This window comes from Sinocyclocheilus anshuiensis, unplaced genomic scaffold, assembly GCF_001515605.1.
Source record: "Sinocyclocheilus anshuiensis isolate Anshui unplaced genomic scaffold, SAMN03320099.WGS_v1.1 scaffold1648, whole genome shotgun sequence".
NCBI classification, from domain to species: domain Eukaryota; kingdom Metazoa; phylum Chordata; class Actinopteri; order Cypriniformes; family Cyprinidae; genus Sinocyclocheilus; species Sinocyclocheilus anshuiensis.
Genome location: NW_015559071.1, coordinates 637440 through 644929, shown reverse-complemented (window position 1 = coordinate 644929; position 7490 = coordinate 637440).

The following is a 7490-nucleotide window of genomic DNA, read 5'->3' as shown; positions in this document are numbered from 1 at the left end:
ATTTATAATTTGAATAAGAGAACAACACCATTAAACTTTGGGTAATCAAAAAATGGTTTTATTCATAACATCATATAGATCAGATTTTTGTTTCTTCAGGAAACGGCCAGATTACAATAGCAACACAGTAGCGAACAATAAACGATATGGCAAGACAAAAATGTAATAATTAAACCAAAGTTTGACCAATTAGAGTAACGTTAGGCTGAAACATCTAAATATGATGTCTGGATCACTGTCAGATGAGCCATCAGATGCTGAGCCGATCCAGGACGCATAACTTACCATCAGACTCTCCATCACTCATGGTATTTATTGTTTCTAATACCTACCTTCCATAAATTGCCTTTTTTTTAAATTTTGACTTTATTTATGAAATTGATAACTGCTAAATCAGTGAGTGAAAGGCGTTGCCTAGAAATGTACAATGTTAAAACATAAGCGGCAAGAAAATGACAGCGTGAAAATACATGCATTATATAGGTGAGTAAATTTGACCTGCTGGCGCTTATAGGTATAAATGCCCCGTTTTTTTTATCTGGTTTTATCGAAATAATTTTTAACAACATTGTATTGTAAATTACATAATTTTAGTAAAAGTCAATGACTGGGAGACTTGAATGTTTTATTTTAAATCTGTTATGTACATTTGAAAAACAGCCACGGGTAAAATTTACACCGTGACGGTTCTAGTGTTAAGAAGATACAACGCAAAGGAATTGGACACTTCTACTTATGTAGAACAGAGAGGCAGGGTAGATGTCAAGGTTTTTAGTGAAATATTACTTAAATTTGCTGGTGCTGGAAGGGCCCACAGGCAAGCGGATGATTAAGGAACCCATGGCGGTGCTGATGGAGGGAGAAGCTAGATTTGACATTTGGTGGTGAGGCCGGGTGGAACCAGGGGATGACTGACCAAGGGGGGCCGAGGCAGAGCTAGGCTCATAATCCTGCAGTGGAGTCAGGACAGAGAGAAGGGGGAGCCTGGTGGAGCTGAATGGGTGGAGGGCTGAGCCACAGCCGTAGACCTGGAAGCCCGTGGCAAAACCAGAATGACGCCTGATGAAGGTGGAACTGGAGGGACGATGGAGCCTGGCAAAGCTAGTGGAATGACTGTTAACGGAGACCAAGATGGATTCCTGGGCTCAGAGGCCCAAGGTGGAGCTGGGGAATCAGAGTGCCTAGGCCTAGTTGCAGACAAGGCAGTCTGAGGCAGAGCTGGAGAGTTTGACAAAGACATTGGGAAGGGGTAGCCAAGGGGCTGGAGAGGAATAGCACGGACGATGGGGATAAGGACAGCTTCCAGAGGCAAGGAAGTGTGGGAACTTGATGGAGACTGCGGAAACAAAGGAGCTTGGAGTCTTGACAGGGACCAGCATGGACAAAGGAACTCAGAGGCTGGATGGGACCAGCAGGGGAAGGAAAACGTCGGACAGGACTGGGAAATCTAGAGAGCTGGATGGGACCAGAAGGGGAAGAAGAGACTCATATAAATATGAATAGGGCATATAAATACACAGCAACTCAACAAGGAACAGGTGAATGTAATCAACAATGGGAACAAAGAAAACAGAAAGGAAACAAAAGGAAAAACCAGGAAGTACAAACTAAAACTTGAAGGAAATTAAAACAGAACAGAACTGTAAAAGTATCAGAGTTTCCACAAAAATCTAAAACAGCACAACTGTTTTCAACATTCATAAGAAATGTTGATGTAAATGTTTCTTGAACACCAAATCATCATATAAGTAAGATTTCTGAAGGATCGTGTGGCACTAAAAATGGAGTAATGGCTGCTGAAAAAAATGAAGTCTGCCATCATAGGAATAAATTACATTTTATTAAATAATAAAACAGAAAATGGTTATTTTAAATTTCCATAATATTTAATAATATTACTGTTTTGACTTTTGATCCAATAAATGCAGCCTTGAAGAATATAAGAGACTTCTTCCAGAAACATGAAAAAAAATGCCAACCCCAAAGCTCTGAACAATAGTATTATATGGTAATAAACTAGTATTATATGTTTTCAGGAGACTTGTTATAAAAGATAGGTCAGACTGACCATTGATTGATTGATTTTATTGATTATTTTATTTTATTTTATTTAGCACTAGATAAACATATCTAGTGCTCAAAAGGTTAATTAAATTGTTTCATTTGCTATAAAATAAAAAGTCCAAACACTAAAACCCAGATAAAGAAGAAAATGTGAACAATTTTCAGTTTAGAAAAGCTTGCTAATGCTCTAAGACAGGTCAATAACATGCAGCCATCTTAAATCTCAGCAAGTTTATATCCTTAACAATCAGCCTAGGACATCATTTGAGCAAGCAAAGAGATTCACAGGAAGATCAGAGGAGGCATTAATACATTGCTCTTGTTTTGCCCACAGAGGTCAAATCAATGATGCTGGGGTCGGGACAGGAACACTCTCCTTCATACACTGCCAAAAGGTTGAAAATTCTATGTAATTTGCTTTGAAACACTTAGAACACAAACAAAGATAAATTGCTAAGGCTTTACTTCTGCCTGACCCCATTTTCTTTATCTTTTTTAGATTAAGTCCCAATCAACAGCTTATGCACTGGGAAGAAAAAGGAGTTTTGCTTCGCCTGGCTGCCAGATAACTTCTCATCACCTAAAGGCCTATTCACACCAGATATACAAATCACAGATGAAGTTGAAAGGTTCATTCAAACCGAAACCAAAACAAGTATACATAATGTCAAGCTAATGTATTCGAAAACCAAATTAATTCCTTTATAATAGGTGGTGCTGATTGACAAAAAACACCTCTAAACAAGCAAACCTATTATGTGACTCATGATTTAATATTTGACAACTGTTGTAGAATAGTAAACCACACATTAAAACAGAAAAAAAAAAAATATAATAATAATGATTTTATGTGTGACATTCATTAAATATTTATGACATTTAGCTAAGTTGGCATTAATGTTTCATTATGTTCAGTGTGATTTCTAAAGACTGACATATCCAGAGCTATTAGAACGGCGGTATGGATGCATGTGTTTAGACTTGCCCCCATTTATGAGTAAATGAAGAGCTTCTTAATAAATGATTTATTTATGAAACAAACCCCAGATGGGAACGAAAGAAAGAAAGAAAGCAGGAATGCTTATATACATGTATCATTACTTGACTTTCAAATGGCTGCAGAGTTATGCATGCAAAAAAAAAAAAAGATAGAGAGAGAAACACAAGCTTAGCAAAAGAGACTGTTCCACCACCAGTGCTGTGACCAAAAGAACAAGTCGAACCCACATTAACCTATATGCACTGCAATGCAATCTCTATGAGTTCCAGGAGGGCTAGCACTAACTTGCCTTCGTCATCATGTGTAACCTTAACTTGTGCAAGGATTGGTGGGAACAGTGACATCCAATAATATTTAAAAACTATTTTGAATTTTAACAACAAGAAAAAAATTACAAACTACTTTAATATCTTTATCAAATGTGAAAAAAAGAAGAAAAAAAAAAACAGAGAGAGACGGGGACAGCTACGCCAACTCAAATTCTGTTGTCAGTTGATCTTGATCGATATCTTGGCGAACGTTACCTCAACGCAGATGAATTCTATCGTGTCATTGAAAGAAATACCATTCAGTCGTCGTAGCAATAAGGATAAATTGGCAATTAAAGAATTAGGACCACCAAGACCAAATTTAAACATCAAACATGTATCAACAAAAGGTGAGAAGTCGTATAAACGGGGATTTTCGAGGACGTGGTATGAGCGGAAAAAATGGCTAGCGGGCTGCGAAGTAGCTAACGCTTTATTCTGCTACCCCTGCATTTTGTTCCATCCCGAGAGCGTGATGGACATCGCATGGACAACTACAGGTGCAATGTAATACAAGTGAGCAATGTGATGTAAGTAAGCAGTGTAACGTAAGGGAGCAATGTAATATAAGTGAGTAATGTGATATAAGTGAGCAGTGTAATACAAATGAGCTGTGTAATATAAGAGAGTAATGTTGTAAATGAGCAGTGTAATATAAGTGAGTTGTGTAAATAGTGATTTATGTGATTTCAATTATTATTAAACTGAAATTTAAGTAAAAAGTTTTTTGGAAAACCACATCCTGGCTTCAGTCTTCATTTGCTGCTGAATCGTGTTAACAAGCATGTAGAAACATATGGAGAGCAAGAGACTGATTGTTAGAGTCAGTTTATTTTGAATTAATACTATAGTAGTTCAGTTTCCTTTACATCTTTAACTAGCCGTTAATTTATCAATTGAATGGTTGACCTATCATCATTAATCTTGCAAACATTTGCTCCCCCTGAGATAATTGGCAGGAGCCGCCACTGCTATTATTAGTTATTAGATAGTAGTTATTATGTAATTATAAATTTCAAGGTCACTACTTAGTCATATTTTAAGTTATCCTAACAGGAGTACAAGGGCAGTTTTTAAGCATATTCCATAAATTAATTGTATTTTGAAAGCACAGTATGAAAATCTTAGAGATATTTGAAAAATAACTCTGATCAAAATATTGGTGTTAATCTGGCAGTTGGTGCTAATTTCCTCAATTATATAACAACTTTAATTTAACTGTCAGCATTCCTCTAATTTTCACTGAGATTGCAAGATGGCGGGCCGCTCTAAAGTGACTGAAAGCTTTTAACAGGAGGTGGTCCAGATGAAGGAAAAAGGGATGACCTTTTCAGCCATTGCAAGAGAAGCTGGTCATTCCAAATCTGTGATTTCTTGAATATTGCAGCTTTACTATGACACTATTCATTCAAAAAGGCTGGTCGTCCATGTAAAGGCCCCAATATACTTCAAGCAAAAATGGATAAATAACTGATGTGACGTCATTTAGAACAAAAATCGGCCAAACCAAAGTTTCATTTTGTGTTCGTTCCGGCTGAAAACACCTTCATTCTACCATTGGTCCGTAACGATTACGTCATAGGAGGTGTGAGCTGAGGCTCCGCCTTCTTTCACGCAGAACTCTTCTCTGGGTTCATTTTGTCTGATGAGTTTTTGAAGGTGAGATGTCCGCGGGTAAAAGCATGAATGAAGTGGAGAGCCGCTTTATAGTAGGCAAATTAGGTGAATAAAATACCATGTAAATACATGTGATGTGACTTCACGGGAGTGCTAATTTTCAGAGCTCCTGCAAACATACCCATGTTACTATGAACAGATGCTTTATATATATATACTGTATATATATATATATATACAGTATCTCAGAGAAGTGAGTACACCCCTCACATTTTTGTAAATATTTTATTATATCTTTTCATGTGACAACACTGAAGAAATGTGTAACGAATTCAGTCCACTGAAGGCGAGTGTAGTAAAGAACCCAAGTGCAGTTTATTTACAAAGGTGATCCAAACATCCAAACAATAATCCGAGACTTGACTTGACATGAACAGACTTGACTAAAACAGACTTGACGAGGCATGAACAGACTTGATTAAAACAGACTTGACTTGGCATGAACAGGACTCAGCAACAGCAGAGTTACAACATCAATACATGACCAGAGACAATGGGAACATGATGGCTACTTATAGCAGACAAGGAGGTTCGCATGACATGAACAAACCAATGGGAAACAAGACACATGACTAAGACAACCAATCAAAACATGACACAATGAACAAGAGAACCAAGACTTGACTTGACGAGGCATGAACAGACTTGACTTGACATGAACAGACTTTACATGGCATGAACAGACTAGACTCACCGACAGCGGGTTACAACATCAATACACGACGAGACACACTGGGAACATGATGGCTACTTATAGCAAACAAGGAGGGTCACATGACATGAACAAACCAATGGGAAACAAGACACATGACTAAGACAACCAATCAAAACATGACACAATGAACAAGAGAACCAATGACATGACTACATGAGGGCAAGGGAAGCATGACAAAAACAGGGTGAAACAATTACAAAATAAAAGACATGAAAACGTGAACATGAAACCAAAACCCCACATTACATATCCCCCCCCCCTAAGGGCGGCTCCAGACGCCCAAACAAACACAAACAAAACCCAACAAGTCCATGAGGGTGGTAGAGCGAAGGTGGAACAGGGGGAGGGATCGAGGGCCAGGCCCATGAAGCGGAACAGGCAGAGCAGGGAGCCATGGCGGGCGGATTCATGCACAGGAAAGGCCCTTGGTGCAGACTCATGGATAGGAAAGGCCTCAGGGACAGACTCATAGGCAGGAGAGGCCACTGGGGCAGATTCATAGACAGGAGAGGCCTCTGAGGCAGATTCATGGACGGAAGAGTCCTCTGAGGCAGACTCGTGGACAGGAGAGGCCTCTGGAGCGCAGTGTGCAGCCCACACGCTCAAAATGGCGACCGCCATTACAGGAAGGGAAGCAGAGTGTGGCAGGACCTCTAAGATGGTGGTGCTTGAGAGTGCTGACGTCACCGGGATGCCTGCAGCTCTCACCGACATCAGTGGTAAGTCCATCACGCTAGCTATCAGACCTTTCAGTCCAAGCCCAAGCTCCGCATCCGACTCAGGCGTGGTGGCCATCTTGGCCGGGGACTCAGGCGTGGCGGCCATCTTGGCCGGGGACTCAGGCGTGGCGGCCATCTTGGCCGGGGACTCAGGCGTGGCGGCCATCTTGGCCGGGGACTCAGGCGTGGCGGCCATCTTGGCCGGGGACTCAGGCGTGGCGGCCATCTTGGCCGGGGACTCAGGCGTGGCGGCCATCTTGGCCGGGGACTCAGGCGTGGCGGACATCTTGGCCGGGGACTCAGGCGTGGCGGACATCTTGGCCGGGGACTCAGGCGTGGCGGACATCTTGGCCGGGGACTCAGGCGTGGCGGACATCTTGGCCGGGGACTCAGGCGTGGCGGACATCTTGGCCGGGGACTCAGGCGTGGCGGACATCTTGGCCGGGGACTCAGGCGTGGCGGACATCTTGGCCGGGGACTCAGGCGTGGCGGACATCTTGGCCGGGGACTCAGGCGTGGCGGACATCTTGGCCGGGGACTCAGGCGTGGCGGACATCTTGGCCGGGGACTCAGGCGTGGCGGACATCTTGGCCGGGGACTCAGGCGTGGCGGACATCTTGGCCGGGGACTCAGGCGTGGCGGACATCTTGGCCGGGGACTCAGGCGTGGCGGACATCTTGGCCGGGGACTCAGGCGTGGCGGTAGGACTACCAATCAGAACATGACACATACACAAGGCAGCGATACATGAGGGCAAGGGAAGCATGACACTGACAGCATGAAACAACTACAAAATAAAATACATGGAAAACATGAACATGAAACAAAAACAAAACCCAAACCCCACATTACATATCCCCCCCCCCTAAGGGCGGCTCCAGACGCCCAAACAAACACAAACAAAACCCAACAAGTCCATGAGGGTGGTAGAGCGAAGGTGGAACAGGGGGAGGGATCGAGGGCCAGGCCCATGAAGCGGAACAGGCAGAGCAGGGAGCCATGGCGGG